This window comes from Colobus angolensis, unplaced genomic scaffold (genome assembly GCF_000951035.1).
Source record: "Colobus angolensis palliatus isolate OR3802 unplaced genomic scaffold, Cang.pa_1.0 Scaffold5, whole genome shotgun sequence".
Lineage (NCBI taxonomy): Eukaryota > Metazoa > Chordata > Mammalia > Primates > Cercopithecidae > Colobus > Colobus angolensis.
Window position 1 is genome coordinate 16,391,615 of NW_012118487.1, and position 18,020 is coordinate 16,409,634.

Sequence of the window (18,020 nt, forward strand, 5' to 3'; positions counted from 1 at the left end):
GATAATATCCTGAAGAGTGTTTTCCAACTTGGTTCCATTCTTCCTGTTATTTTCAGGTACCCCAATCAGATGTAGATTTGGTCTTTGCACATAGTCCCATATTTCTTGGAGGCTTTGTTCGTTTCTTTTTACTCTTTTTCCTCTAAACTTCTCTTCTCACTTCATTTCATTCATTCAATCTTCGAACACTGATACCCTTTCTTCCAGTTGACGGAATTGGCTACTGAAGCTTGTGCATTCATCAAGTAGTTCTTGTGCCATGGTTTTCAGCTCCATCAGGTCATTTAAAGACTTTTCTACACTGGTTATTCCAGTTAGCCATTTGTCTCATCTTTTTTCAAGGTTTTTAGCTTCTTTGCAATGGGTTTGAACTTGTTCCTTTAGCTCAGAGAAATTTGATCGTCTGAAGCCTTCTTTTCTCAACTCGTCATTCTCCGTCCAGCTTTGTTCCATTGTTGGTAAGGAGCTGTGTTCCTTTGGAGGGGTAGAGGTGCTCTGATTTTTAGAATTTTCAGCTTTTCTGCTCTGGTTTTTCCCCATCTTTGTGGTTTTATCTACCTTTGGTCTTTGTTGATGGTGACATACAGATGGGGTTTTGATGTGATTGTCCTTTCTGTTTGTTATCCTTCTAACAGTCAGGACCCTCAGTTGCAAGTCTGTTGGAGTTTGCTGGAGGTCCACTCCAGACCCTGTTTGCCTGGGTATCAGCAGTGGAGGCTGCAGAACAGCAAATATTGTTGAACAGCAAATATTGCTGCCTGATCGTTCCTCTGGAAGCTTCATCTCAGAGGGGTACCCAGCCATGTGAGGTGTCAGTCTGCCCCTACTGGGTGGTGCCTCCAAGTTAGGCTACTCGGTGGTCAGGGACGCACTGGGGGAGGCAGTCTGTCTGTTCACAGATCTCAAACTCTGTGCTGGGAGAACCACTACTCTCTTCAAAGCTGTCAGAGAGGGACATTTAAGTCTGCAGAGGTTTCTGTTGCCTTTTGTTAAGCTATGCCCTGCCCCCAGAGGTGGAGTCTAAAGAGGCAGACAGACCTCCTTGAGCTGCAGTGGGCTCCACCCAGTTCGAGCTTCCCAGATGCTTTGTTTAATGCTGCATTTCTCATGTTACCAAATCTCTACACACATTATAAGCATATGAATTTTGAAGTCTAATTTCTAAAACTTTTAATTTTCCTTCCTGGACTTTTGATGCAAAATGTTAAATTCTTTAGAGATTAGCTATTTCTCCTCACTTCCAGAATGTTTCTTTAATGTTGTATAAAAAAGAGGTGTTGTACCAGAAGTTGCATGCCTACTTTATTACTTCCAGAGTTCAGGTGTGAAAAAAGATGAAAATCTTCCCTTTTAAGTTAATGGGATTTCTGTCACATGGTGCAACTAGAAGGCCAACTTATTAAGACATTTCATCGTTATTGTTTTTAACATCCTATTTTATGTGTGTCAGAGGGCACACTGTACTTTGAAATAAGGAATGGTTACCTTATTTTCAGTCAAATAACATACTCCAGTAAAGCAATTTAGATTTTCTTGGAAAGTAGTATTCACAGATATTCATATTACTCTGTCTGCACCTGACAGCTTATAATTTTATTGTTTCTGATTGACTGGAGAAAGTAATCTGCAATTAGCAATGTGTTTGCATTTCTAGTTGTTGCTAGGTAATGCTCTGCTGGAGGCTCATTCTGCAGAATCTAAACACTGAAATTAATAGAGCAGCATCATGTGCTGCTGGGAAGAGTGGGGATATTTGCTATTAAGGTTGTTTTTCCACTAATAATGTTCATCACCTTATTTATTTTTTATTTATCAACATATCATAAAAGTGGTGGAGAGAATGTGAAATTATGAAAATACATCATGATTAAATTTTATCTTTGCCATGTTACCTAGAAAAAATAATTTGAGACAAAGAAACTTTCATATTATTTTTTTTTTTACTGAGATAGAAGAAGAGAGATTCCTAGTGAAGAAGTGAGGGAAAATAGGAAGTGAAGAAAAAGTGAAGAAAGGGCAATAAAGGAGATTTCTTACTACACTTGTCACAACTATAAAATAATGTTACTGATTGCTCATTCCCCTCATAATATTTAGACAGACTTTGAAACCATTACATTTTAGAATATTCAGTTGGAATACATGTGGAGGAGGCACAAACTATTCATCTTTGCTTCCCTCTTCCATCTCCCACAGGACTGTTCATCCAACAGCATACTAACTTTCCTGTGCTTTTAGGTTATGTCATCTAGCTCATCTAGCATCTCAAGTCAGGCCCTGGGGAAGCCAACACCTCTGGGGATAGAGCTTAGCCAGTGTGTGTGCGCACCATTCTTTGTAACCACTTGTGCACATGGAGAACTTAGTGAAAATTTTGATGTTAGATGCAGCAGCATAGGCTTTATAATTCCAAGAAAAGTGCAAGCTGTCCCGAGGACCAGCAGAGACAGCTGCTAAGATTTGGAGGGGTATTAGGCAAGACTGACAATCTGAAATGTCACATGGACTAAGTCTAGTACAGTCTTTGCATCATTTTTATTCACTCGAGTCTCTCATAATAACCTGATCTCAATAATGTTTTCTCACTTCTTCAAGAAAAGATGAAGGGGTGGAAAGTGGCAATTTGTTAAAAGACTTGATACAACAGCTGGTTCCTTGGTTACAACTTGTTTTCGTAATCTATTCCCTTCACCAACTTTTTAATTTTTCTTCATCCTCATCCAGCACTGTCTAATCTAATTGATTGCCTAGCATAGTGATGCAAACCATAGAACCCGGGTTTAGGTGAGGAATGTGAAGTGCAAATGAAAATATTCCTAATTGTGATGCCACTGCTTACTGGTGGTTTCATGAGCCTCCTTATTCGTCATTATGGGATGCCTGTTTGCCCTCATATTGTCATATAGAATCCAAATCCCCAATCCCACCCTGAAATCTCTTTGTAAACCCTGATACCAACACTCTTAGTTCATAATCTCCGGAAAATAGGTTCTAAAGCAAATGCTTTTGTGCTAATGTTTTATTGGATACAATTTCAAAGAAATATGGGTGAGGGAAAGAAGGAAGTAAGGAAGGGAAAAGAAAGAAGAGCATTTAAAAAAAAAAAAAGAAAACAAAGCAAAACAAAAGGTGTTTAGGCCAGGCGCAGTCGCTCACCCCTGTAATCCCAGCACTTTGGGAGGCCCAGGAGGGCAGATCACGAGGTCAGGAGATCGAGACCATTCTGGCCAACATGGTGAAACCCCATCTCTACTAAAAAACAAAAAATTAGTGGTGGCGGGTGCCTGTAATCCCAGCTACTCGGGAGGCTGAGGCAGGAGAATGGCTTGAATCTGGGAGGCGGAGGTTGCAGTGAGCCAAGATTGCGCCACTGCACTCTAGACTGGGTGACAGAGCAAGACTCCATCTCAAAAAGAAAAAAAAAAGGATGTTTAATGAAGCTGAAGCTGGGACATATTATTTCCTTTGGCCATTGGAATACTACTAGATGATGCAAGCAGAGACTTTAAATGTGCTTGTGGGTTTAGGCTTCTCTCTTGCACATCAAGTTACCTGTTAGTCCCAGATGAATGAGAAAAACTTGAGCAGATCCAATGTAAGCCCATGGCAATGAGCAACTCTGGCTAAAATTATCTACAACAGTCAAACCCAGTCTGTCCTAGAGATGTTTTAGTAAAATCAAGTGGTGGTGGTTATGAAATACTATGTTTTGGGGGTGGTTTAATATACAGCATAATTTCATTAGTAACAGCAATATGCAAAGTCTTTTAGGGCATTTTCAACAAAGCAACATTCAACTATTGAATGTCAGACTATCTATTGGTGGGAGAAAGAAAAAAGTATCTGTTGACTCCATTCTGTGTCCCAAATCCCTGCTGCTTCATGGAGCTTCAAATCCCCTATACTACAATGTTATGTTAGCCAAGGCCTCAAAGCAAATTCTGGTAAAGCCAGGACTGCTCTCTGTCCAGCACACCAGTGTGCAGGATCTGGGCTTTACAACCAGAAAGGATTGTGAACTTTTACTTCAGCCTTTCTGTCTAGGAAGCAAGACAACTGGCCAAGAATGAGGAGAGTAAGCAACTCTGGAATTATATAGCATATAAACTGTTTGTGTGACACATAAGTTGAGTCAATTGAAAACTGAGTTAAGCTGAGGTTTTTTTTTTTTTAATTTGCTATCTTTTATAACTTCATGTAACGTCCTTCTTAAAATTAATTCAGACAGCAAATCAATCTGAAAAAATAAAACAATTGAAAATTAAACTTGATATTTACTCTAGACACAACTGATTTATTATTGTAGTATATTTGAAGTTAAATAAACATTAATGAGGAAAAGAACATAATATATAAAAGTTTGAGTCTGATGCTTTATTTCCCCAGGAACAGTGCAAGAAATTACAAAGAAATGCTCAACAGACAAAATAGTCAATAGGTACAAAGGAATGTTGCCCCTCCCCTCATACACACATCTACACACACAAAGAAAGTTGGAAGGCCAATAATGTAAAAGGATGTGTATAAGAACTTTAATTCAGACAGACATAGACAAACTCTTATATTCTGTTTTCTATTTATGGGACAATGGGCAAGCCTCAGAGTCATGATTGTATAGTGGAAATAATACCATACTTCACATAAGAACGTTGTGAATATGTATTCGAACTTGTGAAAATGTATTCTCATTAACACATGCCATTACTTAATGAAGAAAGAAGATGAGAATGCCTTCAAAGTAGTCATAAATTAGTGGGGAAAATAAAAATTAGATATACTGTTGTCCCTTGTTATATGCCAGGGTATTGCTTTCAGGACTCTCACGTACACCATCCCAACCCCCCTGTAAACCCAAATCTGTGCATACTCAAGTTCTGAAATTGGCCCTATAAAACCTACTGAAGAGTCTGGCTTCAGTATACACAGCTTTCACATTCCACAAATATTGTATTTTAGACCTGCCTTTGGTTGAAAAACATCCACATGTAAGTGGACTCATTCAGTTCACACCTGTGTTGTTCAAGGGTCAATTGTATATTTACAATAGATAACATAAAAATGTTTCAGCATTGCACTGCTCGGGATTTATGAGACAAATAAAAATAAACATCTAACAACCTTGTAGATAGAAGATGAAGAAAAATGTCTCAGTAAATGAACATAAAAGTGTACAGCATCAGGTAATAGACTTGCTAGTATAGTGATATTTAAAATTTTAATTCTATCAGACTAGAAATACATTGTTTAGGGTATAACTGTAGTGAGCTATAATTACAGTGGGTCTTATATATCCCCGAAAATTTTGAACAATATATCAACACATCCAGACCCTGCTGACATAATTGTTAAGTGTCGTTCTAAGAAATATTGCTAAAGAAGTGATTCCTGCAGATTTGCATAACTAATAAATAAAGCTGCAATAAATGAATCAGTTAATGGTATTTCAAGCGTAGAAAAGTAATTACTGATCATATACCCAAGCTCCTATTATTTCCTTCATCTGTAATACTACAGCTTGACCTAAAATGTATATTTAATTCAAACCAGTCATCATATGAGACTGGGAGAGGAGGAATTCAGCTATTTGTTGTAATCCTTATTATAATGTTTATTCATTGAGGTTAACCTATGCTGAATATAGCAAATTTCTATACACAATCAATTGCATACACTATGAGTAGATAGTGTTCTCTCTGAAGAAGAATTCTTGTTAATGTGTGGTTTGTGTCTCAGTTTTCACTCAGCTTATCACTCAGCAAGCTTGGATTTAAATGCTAGATTTTTCAATTAACAAAAAAAAATTGGAAAAATACATTAATAGTAACCATCAGAATAAAGTAGGAGTAATAAGTACACTTGCAATATATTGCTCACATATTTAGAAAGCAAAACAAAAATTTTCCATTTGAAAGGTTTTTTGCATTTTAGGATTTAAGGTTTGCATTAGTTTAACAGACTTAGAAGATAAAAATTTCAGAGTTCGTGGTCAAACTACTAGTTTTTATTATGATATTTAGATAATCTTATTTTGGGAAATAATGTGTTTGTTTGCATATAATTATGTACATTTGTTTTCCTTTGAAACCATACAAATGAATGTCTCTTACCTACTTTTTGCCAGGTGGTTTCCTTAGCACAAGGAAACTTCTATTTTAGAAGCTAGCGTGTAAGGTGGGTAACGTTGGGTAAATTATTTAGTATCTCTAAGCCTCAACTTCCTTTTAAAAACTGAAGAAATGCTGTTTCTCATAGGACAATTTTGAGGTTAATGGAGATAATAAAGCAAAAAAAGTTCACAAAGTTAATTTTATATATCCTTCCAATTTCTTTAGGCCAATCCAGCTGAAACCACCTCTTTTCCATTTCTGAGTTTACTTATTCAGAATGCCCAGACTACCTGAAATAAATGTAACCAATAAATTTAAACACCTACAATGTAATGTTATTATAATATTTATTATCCATAATGACATTAAACTTTTTCTATGACTACTAATAGTTATGCTGAGAGCAAATACACCTTTAAAAATTAATGAAATTGCATGGCCAATATATCTTTCCTTGTTGATAGGATAGGAATAGAAAAAGCATAATTTGTAGGCAGCGTTTTTGACATGACTTGTGATGTTGGAAAACCAATGGACGAGTATCCTCTGGCTGTCATTCCTGACTGGGGTCCCATGTGAAAATGAAAAGAGCAAAGAAATTTGAGGCAGCCAACTTACAGAATACAAATTGCATGATCAGGTGGTTAACAATTTTTCCTTGTAATGACCCAATGGATCAGATGTAGGAAAGTCATTTTAAAGCTGACCACAAAATCAATATTGACTTATTTATGAAAGATTTCAAAGTTAACTTCTTAGAATTAATCTAATGATTCTGAGTTTTTTTTTAAGATCTCACTTTTGGCAGCTCAGTAATGAGCTATGTAATTTATCATTTCTAAATAATTGCACTATTAGGTCTTCTAAAATGGTAGAATACACTTTTACTGTAATCAATTACTGAGAAATATTAAATTATCTTTATATTTTTACTCATTAGATTAAAGTAGCTCTTTTATGACATAATTCAATGTAAATAGAACATTTCTAAACTATACTGTCTTGGGATAAAAATTTAATTTTTTCCTTTGCACAGATTTTTATACACTGGAATTTCAGGATTTAATTAAAACTGCCATTAGATGTTCTTGAAAGTACAAAAGGTTCACCAAAACTGTAAGTTAATGTATGGAGAATAAATTAGGAGTTTTTTCCCCAACCGTGGAATATAACCAAGTTTTCACATTTCACACATTGAATCAAACTGAAGGAGAAATATAACTTTGGATCATCTGACTGAAGACAGATGTTGGAAGTAAGACTGAATTCAGTAAAGCCAATTTTATAGATATAAAGTTTTATAGATATAAGGTTTATCATTTATTAGTTTAGAAAATGTCAAGCAATTATGCTAGTATATATTTCATAATATATAACCATCCTGTATCAGTGATTTCTTGCTCATGCTAGGGAAGGGGACTGATTTGACATCACTGGAAAACTGTTTCTTATTTAAAATGAACATTTTTTGAAAAATAGGAAGATTAATAATTTGGGTTTTTAAAAATATAAATTAACTTTGGTCACTATGCTTTCAATAGATCATTGTTTTGTGGTTTTAAATCATGTTGAAATGAGTAATATATTTTTATAGAGTAACTGTTAGAACTTCCTATTTTGGTAGGATATATTGCATTCAAATTAAACTATTAGTTAAATAAATTTACCATAGCCTATCCAAATCTACAAATGAATAGAACTGTAGAAAGTTGTGAAAGTTAAACTGATATTTAAAATTTCAGAAAATATTTTAATACTTAATTTTATTAACACATTCAATGGCTATACACTCAAAGAAAACTTTCCAAAAGTAACATTAAGTCTTAATATTGTATTTTATAATTAGATATTTAGTTGTCTTATCTATGTTTGTGTCTTTCATGTAACTGTGAGGAACCTTAGGGCAGAGATGTGTCTTATATATTTTATATATTTTGTAACTATTTTAATATTATTGTGATACTGGTCATATAGGAAGTACATGGTGACTTAATGGGGGGATGAGTAGAAATATAAAAACATAAATTAGCAGATAGGAATAGGGAGATAGGCAATTATAAGAACACATAAAGAAACTACCTAAATAGGTGACATAACTATTTGCACTAATTTAATTGCATCATTAAAAAAGCTCTTTCTTTAAGTCAGTCCGTTGCATTAATAAATATAAAAGCACATATTAAATGACTAACATTTCATGGTAGGAATTTCTAAATTAAATTGACCCCAGATAATAGTTTTAAGATAGCCCCTTTACACTACAGAGATCCCCCTAGAAACTATTAGATTGGTGTAAAAGTAATTGAAGTTTTTGCTGTTACCTTTTGCCAAAACTGCAATTACCTTTGCACCAAATTTATTTATTTATTTATTTATTGGAGGCTTGAAAAACCTGCCTGCTAAGGTCATGTATAAACCAATAATAAAATTATAGCTGGAAGACACAATTTATATTGTTTTAAAAATCCCAAGATTTGTTATAAAAGACAAGTTTGCACAGAGATTTTGTTAGCAGAATAAAATATCTAGACACCTAGTTACCCCTAGTTACCCAAACAAATCCAGGATCTAGGTATTCTAATCAGAAACAGTAGGTCTGTTGTCGATTCTTTACAATTTTAGTGTATTATGTGACAATCAGATCTGTAATTTTTTTTTTTTTTTTTTTTTTTGAGACAGAGTCTTGCTCTGTTGCCTAGGCTGGAGTGCAGTGGCCTGATCTCAGCTCACTGCAAGCTCCACCTCCCAGGTTCATACCATTCTCCTGCCTCAGCCTCCCAAGTAGCTGGGACTACAGGCGCCCGCCACCACACCCGGCTAATTTTTTGTATTTTCAGTAGGGACGGGGTTTCACTGTGTTAGCCAGGTTGGTCTCCATCTCAGGACCTCGTGATCTACCGGCCTCCGCCTCCCAAAGTTCTGGGATTACAGGCGTGAGCCACTGCGCCTGGCCTCAGATCTGTAATTTTCTAATTAATTTAAGAAATTCACCCAACCCATACGGTTGCCTTCTTTGTTATATTTGAATCAATATTTGCCAACAAACTGACACCCTATTGTATAGTGATCTTTTACCAGACATTTGAAACGTCACAGAATTTGAGAAGGAAATTCTGATCTTACATGGCATCTTCTAGAATGGCCAGGAAACTCAGCTCTGAGGTGCACTATCCATGTCATTTATTCTATTTTAAAATATTCTATAGAGCTTATTTTAATAAGATTTTTAACGGGTGGGTTTCAGTTTCCTAATTAGGTAAACCAGTATGATTATGCTCAACTTAGGTTATTTTCAGAATATTGTGTCACTAAGATAGTTTTCAACAATTTAGAATACTTGTTGTTGAATATAAGCTCACCAAGCCAAGAATTCGAGGAATACATAAGACCTAATCTCAATCCTCAGAGCAACATGTGAGTTTTAACAGGATATAACTAAGGGGAGCCCAGTAAAATGATATCCAATGAATGAATAATTATACGTAAATGTTTTATGAGTGTCTGATTATAAGTGCGCTGTAAAACTTTAAAATAGCTGTTTTCAAAAATAGTGCTGAAGTTATGAATGAGCATTACTCCAATAGCATTAGAAGTCCTCTAATTCAGGAAAATCCACTTCTCAGGACCTGCTGAAGATGTAATCTAAAAAGGATACATGTTCCTTAGGCACATCCGCCGTGTGACAATAACACACACTCCACTGCCAACACACGATAACTTTTATCTCTCTACATATGCATGTATGGATCTACACACCCTTACTGTTTTTAAGCAACAAAAAGACATCATGAGAATAGTGGCAGTGTGAATGCATAATTTTTATCGTTTGAATGCTTTGCCTCCTGTGACCTCCATTAGCTTACCAAATCATTTTAATAATAATTCGTATTAGTAATAATGATGTTGAAATTTAAGCTTTCTTAATCATATAGAAAGTATATTTAGAAACTTCAATTGGTTTAACATTTAAACAATAACATTCATTGTGCACTGCAAATGCAGTTTCAAAACAATTAACCTATCTTGTTTGCCACTTTATAGCAGATTACAGAGCTTCTTAGCCCAGGTTATGTAGAATTCTAGAGACACAACTTCATAGACGAAGGTTAAACTATTCTCAAAGGTATCAGCACAATAATATATAATCAGAGGCTTTCAGCACATTCTATCACAAGAAAGAATAGAAAATATACATTATACTCAAATTATAATCCTGAATCACAAAATTTATGTATGCTTTGACTCTGGGGAAGAAACTGTCTCAAATGAAGTCTCATCTTTCACTTAAACTCTGTAGTCTTTCCATTTGAGGGCATACTTTACTTCAAATCTTTTAAGCTAGATTAATCCACTCTGAAAGCTGTTCCTTAGTTTTGAAGCCAGGCTCAATCTTTCAGACCAATTGGACAACCACTTAGAGCAGTGAATCAATCTTGTTTTCCACTCAGCTAAAGGTTCCAGTATCAAATATTGGCATTCTATAAGGTACCATGAAATTTGTCACTGGTTACTTTTGCTCACTTAGTTGTGCTGGCTCAGGAGAATCAAACGTCTGATGATCTCTTTTCTGTGCTCTAAGCTTGATAGTTATAAGAATTTACTCTCCATTTGGGGAGAAAAGTTTACAGCTCTTCCTTGTAAGTCACGGTGACAGAATCAAAGATATTATGAATGGTCCAGAAAGGGAGCAATCCAGCACTAGGCTGATTTAATTGGGGAAGAAATTCCCCCACACTCTCCACAAAAAAAACTTGCCTTTGCTTGGGATCTGTCTTGTAGACTGTAAAGGTTAAATATGAGTTTATTTGAATAAATACATTAGTAGCAACATCCAAAATTTTTGACTCAGTTCCACATCTTAGCTCTGAGTTTCATTCCTAGGTAAGGTAGCCTACTTACCAATTTTATGTTTAGTTTTTATAAAGCATAATTATGAGTTTTTATTTTAGTTTTGCTACTAAGTTTAATTCCTAGAATGCAGCTTCACTTCTTAAATATGCTATTTATAGAGCAAAAGATAAAAAATAAGCCATTGCTATTTTTCTGGAATAAAAACAGGCAAAAATTAATTTAGAATATTATTAAAGATGTATTTTTCCTATCAGTTTTGAATAATATACATGCACTAATGTCAATATAAATTGCTCCATATATTTTTCCTCCACAATATAATTCTTTAATACTTTCATATTGATATGAATTTCCAATATTTCAATCATTTTGTAAAGGCTGTTACTTTTTTCCTTCTTTTACTATTTGATCTTTTTACTGTAGGAGTCCAGAAAATACCTCATTCTCCTGGGTGTATGCTTCGTAAATGTGCAAATTCTTACTTCCTAGAGGTCAGAAGAATAGGATCCTAGTCTTGGCTCCGTTGTATTATTAGTATATGACTGTTTAGGGCTTGTCAGGTATCCTGGCTTTCCCTAGTAGCAAATGTGAATATAATATGGGTTTTATGAACCTCGTGGGATGTTATAAACACTGTATCAAATGTCATACTCAAAGTCATCGTTAAGAATTAATTTATAAGTTTCACAGTCTGAAAGTCAATAGCTTAACATTAATATAGTCATTCATATGAATTTCATTTTCATAATTTTTAAAAAACAAGTCACTCATACCAATGGGCTAATCTCCATTCTGTTCATAAATCACCTTGCTTTTTTTTTCAAACAAGTATTATTTTTCAAGTTTACTTGAAATTAAAACAAATTTTGGTTGTGACTCAGTCTGAATTCAACATTATAAGCAAATACCCTAAGTACGTTCCAAGGATTTTGATAAAAGTTAAAACAAGGATGATTAATAAAATTTGATCTTTGTGCATCCAGGCATTTTCACATCATTTGAACAGTCCAAATTAGAAAAATATATAATATAAAATTAATTTTTCTCATAGTTTTATCAATAGCTATTTTATTTAACACAAATTTCTTAATGAGTACTGAACTCTACTCGTCAAGAAATTGTTGTGATCTCACAGACTTTAGAGAATACAGACAGAAAACACGAGTGTATTTCCTTCCCTTCCTTCACTCATCAAACAAATTAAACAGGTAGATCATTTTATATATATATATATTTTTTTTCTTTTTTTGAAACAGAATCTCTGTTGCCAGGCTGGAGTGCAGTGTCATGATCTCAGCTCACTGCAACCTCTGCTTCCCTGGTTCAAGCAATTCTCCTGACTCAGCCTCCCGAATAGCTGGGATTGCAGGTGCACACTATGACACCCAGCTCATTTTTGTATTTTTAGTAGAGACGGAGTTCCACCATGTTGGGCCTGGATGGTCTTGATCTGCTGACCTTGTGATCTGCCTGTTTCCGCCTCCCAAAGTGCTGTGATTACAGGCATGAGCCACCGCGCCCGGCCAGATCATTTCATATCTTAATTTTTGTGGGTTTTGCTTTGAGAATACATTCAAAGAAAAATAGCAAGATATTTAAAATTTGAAATAAACATTTCTAAGACACCTAATACTTTTTAAAAATAATCTGACTTAAAAAATTTGAAATGACTAGTTGTCTGAACACGTCCTAGAGGATTTGACTCTTAAAAAAATGAACTAAGTTGTAAAGGTCACAGCAACCAGTGTGAGTAATTAATGTGAGCAATCACATTGTGTGCCTATGTTTACGGTTTTCTTGTTTTCGTTTTCTTTTGTGCAATACATGATCTGCCGATTCTTCCTCACATCATCATAAGTACTTTTTGGGGGCACTGTTTTTTTTTTTATTATTATACTTTAAGTTCTAGGGTACATGTGCATAACGTGCAGGTTTGTTACATATGTATACTTGTGCCATGCTGGTGTGCTGCACCCATCAACTCGTCAGCACCCATCAATTCATCATTTATATCAGGTATAACTCCCCATTGCAATCCCTCCCCCCTCCCCTCCTCCCCATGATAAGCCCCAGTGTGTGATGTTCCCCTTCCCGAGACCAAGTGATCTTATTGTTCAGTTCCCACCTATGAGTGAGAACATACGGTGTTTGGTTTTCTCTTCTTGTGATAGTTTGCTAAGAATGATGGTTTCCAGCTGCATCCATGTCCCTACAAAGGACGCAAACTCATCCTTTTTTATGGCTGCATAGTATTCCATGGTGTTTGAGACGCAGTCTCGCTCTGTCGCCCGGGCTGGAGTGCAGTGGCCGGATCTCAGCTCACTGAGGGGCACTGTTTTTATCCATGTCTTCTCCTTGCCCCCAATCAGTAGCATTCTAGCCAAGAGTAACAATTTTTTAATGCCTCAGGCTTCTATATAACAAAATTATTTTCAGTAGTAATTGTGTCAAACAGTTAATAATTGTATTTTCTTGATTTGTTTTACTACGAACAACTTTTTAATTATAAATTTTAGCTTTCAAATATTATTCAACTTCAATGAAATATTTCAGGTATAAACAAAGATTTTCACTTAACAAATAGGCATCACATTTTGTTGTTTATACTCTACTTCACTCTCTTTTTAGAGATAACTGGCTCCACTCTCCAGGCCCTTGGCCTCCCAAATAGCTAGGACTACAGGGATACACCAGCATGCCAGTCTAGTTTTGTTTTTCTTGTTTTCATTTGTTTGTTGTTCTGTTTTGTTTTATTTTTTGTAAAGATGGGGTCTCATTATGTTACCAGGTTGTTCTCAAACTCCTGACCTCAGCGAATGCCCCCACACTGGCCTCCCAAATCACTGGAATTATAGGCGTGAACCATTACACTTCACCTTATTTCACTGTTTTAAATGTTGAACAGAAAATCACCAAAGGATTAAAAGAATGATAGAATTAAAGGAAAGTAAATCTCCTCCTCCTCTTTATAATATTCTATCTTTTTTTCCCAAATCTAACCTTTTACATAGAACTGTGCGTGTTAATAGGGTTTGAAGAGAAATCTGTAGACTGAAAAATTCAGACATAGTCTCGAAATGAATATAGCGGCCGAATCCATATGTTTCATAGTTCACTGTGTAACAGGCAGTTCTTTGAATTAATCTCTGCATAAAATATATCATTTATTGAAAGAAAAGTTTTTGAAAAGTGCTGATTTGAAGCTTACATGCATGTAATTAAATGTATGTGTGTTTGTGTATAAGGAAAACTCAATTATCACGTTAGCAAATCTGTAAAACTTAGTAGCAACAAAAACTTTTCCGTGGAGAGGTATTTCATCATTGTCAATCTTTAGAATTGCCATGATATGGTGATAACAAAACGATGACCACATTTTAGTAAATTTCTTATTATTTATAAATTCTCTGCAGAAAATGTATATCCTGATTGCCTACAGTGTGGTGAAATGCTCCCACTACCTCACTATTATATCTCATTGCTAATTCAGAAAGATGAGTACGTATCCAAGTAAATGGCACTCAGCAGGCTAAATTATAAAGTGTTTTCTAATTACTAAAACGTGTTTTCCTTGAGTGATAACTCAAGGTGCATGTGACTATGAAGTTGTCTTCAACAGTTTTGTAGTCACTTCCAAAGAGGTTTACCTTGTATCCTTTCACATTTCTGGTTTCTTGATGAAATTAGTAAAAATGAATTTTGCTCTCTTCACTTGAGAATGAATGGTAAACACAAAGCTTAAGTGTTTTTTCTTAGTAAAATTGAGCCAGAGAACAACACAGAAATGTTGGGGTTCTATTTGTACCATTATTAACTTACTATATAATATTTTCAATATAACTGTGATTTACGTAGCTGTTGGTTCTATTTTAATTACCAAGGGCTTCACCGAATAGCTGTCTACACATAACCAAGTCTAAAATAGCATGCTTAAACTGAGCAATAAATTAAATTAATACATACTACATGTAAAATATATTAATTGCTATGGTATAAATAATATAAAATATAAATGTAAAGTATAGCATATTTTATTAACTTTTATTATCAGATAAAATAAATTTTCCAATTTTACTTTTTGTGTTTAATAAAATGCTATTTTTGATTGCTTTAATTTTAAATAACATAATTCATTTATTTTAGAATTGAAACATCTTAGAAAGGTAGGATTCCAAAATAGAAGCCTAGGATTTTATATAATCTCAAATCATTATGTATCACTACATCCTTAAGATTTTTTCCCAATAATACATTTTTCATACGGAACAGTTATAAATAGAGAATGAGACAACATTATCCTATTGAGCTTGTGATTATCTTAAGGGTATTTTTATTTGAATTTGTTTCCAATTATACAGAACAAACAATTTCTAGAAATAATACTTATGGAAAACTAGAGTACACAACTTATAGCATATAAATGAATACATTTGAGTGCTGTCACACTCTCATCAGGTTCAGCACCACGTAAAATCACTGCAGTCTGCCTAATAACTTTCTGATTTTATGAAGAAATAGTGTGTTCAAGACCTTGTAATAACAGTCAAGGACAATATGCCGAAAGGAATGAAAGTATATAAATTAAGCTGCAGATCTGATGCCATAAATCATTTATAAAATTTAGTGCTTAGCCAAAATAGCTACATTTATTTTAAAGAAATAACACTCACATTTCACTTTTAATAATGTTCAAAGATATTCTTCAAAGGTGTGGAAAAATGAAACAGAGCAAAAACTTTAAAGGATTTAGTTACAAATTCTCTACAACATTTATAAATCCTTGACACATGAAAATTAATTTTCTTATGATTTCAAATTTGCCTACATTTTATTTCCTGAATACTTCGACTTTAAACTTTATAACCTGTCAGTTTAAAGGTTTTGAAATAGGTTTTAATGCCTGTGCAAGTTTCAGAAGCACATGTTTAGATATAACCCTGGTTATTTCCAATAGATTATAACTCATCTAAATATTATTGGATTCTGATTGACTAGAAAGTTGGATTAGCTCAATATAGACTGTAAAAATATTGTGCAAAAATTAAGTAAAATTCATTTGGTTTGAACATGCGTGTGTGTGTGTGTGTGTGTGTGTGTATGTGTGTGTATGTGTGTGTTTGAGACAGAGTTCACTCTTGGTGCCCAAGCTGGAGCAAAATCGCATGATCTTGGCTCACTGCAACCCCTGCCTCCTGGGTTCAAGCTATTCTCCAGCCTCAGCCTCCCAAGCAGCTGGAACTACACCACCCCCTGCTAAGTTTTAGTGTGTGTGTTTTTTTTTTTTTTTTTTGAGATGGAGCCTCGCTCTGTTGCCCAGGCTGGAGTGCAGTGGCCGGATCTCAGCTCACTGCAAGTTCCGCCTCTCGGGTTTATGCCATTCTGCCTCAACCTCCCGAGTAGCTGGGACTACAGGCGCCCGCCACCTCGCCCGGCTAGTTTTTTGTATTTTTTTAGTAGAGACGGGGTTTCACCAGCTTGGTCAGGCTGGCCTTGAACTCCTGACTTCCGGTGATTCGCCTACCTTGGCCTCCCAAAATGCTGGGATTACTAGCATGAGCAACTGCACCTGGCTCATTTTTGTGTTCTAAAACTCTTTGGCTTATCATTGTAAATTTATTGGCAAAGAATTAGCAATTTAGCCAACGTTGTGTGAATTACCTTAGTCGTAAATGTCAATAGCAACCCTATAAATATTTTTTTGGTTAAACCACACATATATACACACAAACATATATATATGTACGTATATACACAAACACAAATACACATATATATATGGGTTTGTGTATATAAATGTGTTTGTGTATATAAATGCTATAAAATCCCTGGTATTAAGGATAATTTCAGCATAATGGACACTGACTCAATTTCTTAAATCTCATTCAACTACAAGTAAATAAAAATATAAAGAGTCCTAAAAACTTTCTTGTTGACCGGTAGTACCCAAAACCAGGAGAACAAAAGGGCCTATTCAGTGTATTGGGAACTCTTCATAAACATTTACATATATATGTTTGTGCATACACACATATACACATATATGCACACACATATATATGTAAATGTTTGTATATAGACAAATACCAGATAATTCAGATGTTCTAATAGATATGGATGCATGCATGTAACATCCATAGTGCTTTAATTTTCTTATATTGACTTGTCCATTTATTTTTCTTTTTTATTAATTTTTCTAATTTTTTTCATTATTACGAATATTTTCAAGGTGTAAATATTCAAAACATGCAACAAGGATAGGAAAAGAGGCTTGTCTTATCACCTTAAGGAGAAATAATATTTTTTTATCCATAATACTCTATATGCATATATGTGTGTATACATAAACATTCATACACATTTTCAAATAAACAGAAGTAGGTTTTCCTGTGCCTTGCTTTTCTCACCTAATGATGGATCTTGGAGAGTTTTTCATGTCAATACAAAATTCAGAAGTCCTTGTTCTTTATAATGGCTATGTTGAATTTCATTAATGTATGTACATTTTTAAGTCAGATTTCTGGGTTGTTTATACTTTATAGTAATAAATTATGTAGTAAACACCCTACTACACATATCCTTGAGCAAAATTATGAATATGCCTCCAGGATAAAATGGAAGTTGCTGAGTGAGAAAGTGTTTATATTTACAATTTTTGAGGTGCTGCCAAAGATCCCTCCAAAGTTCACCAACTTACACCCCAAATCATGTGTATGTGGGTACTCATGATTTTCAAAGCCCTCCTATAATCTTTTGGGACTTCCTTTATCTCTCTGACCTCATCTCTTCAACTCTTCTTGTCAGTTCACTGCTTACTCCTCCTTTCTGATGTGTTTCAACACACCGTTTACTCTCTCAACTCAAGGCCTTCACATTTACTATTTTCTTTTTTTTTTTTTTTTTTTTTTGAGCATATTTATTTTATTTATTTTTTTGAGGTGAAGTCTTGCTCTTGTTACCCAGGCTGGAGTGCATCTCCTGACCTCGTGATCCGCCCGCCTCGGCCTCCCAAAGTGCTGAGATTACAGATGTGAGTCACTGCGCCTGGCCTTCCATTTTTTTTTT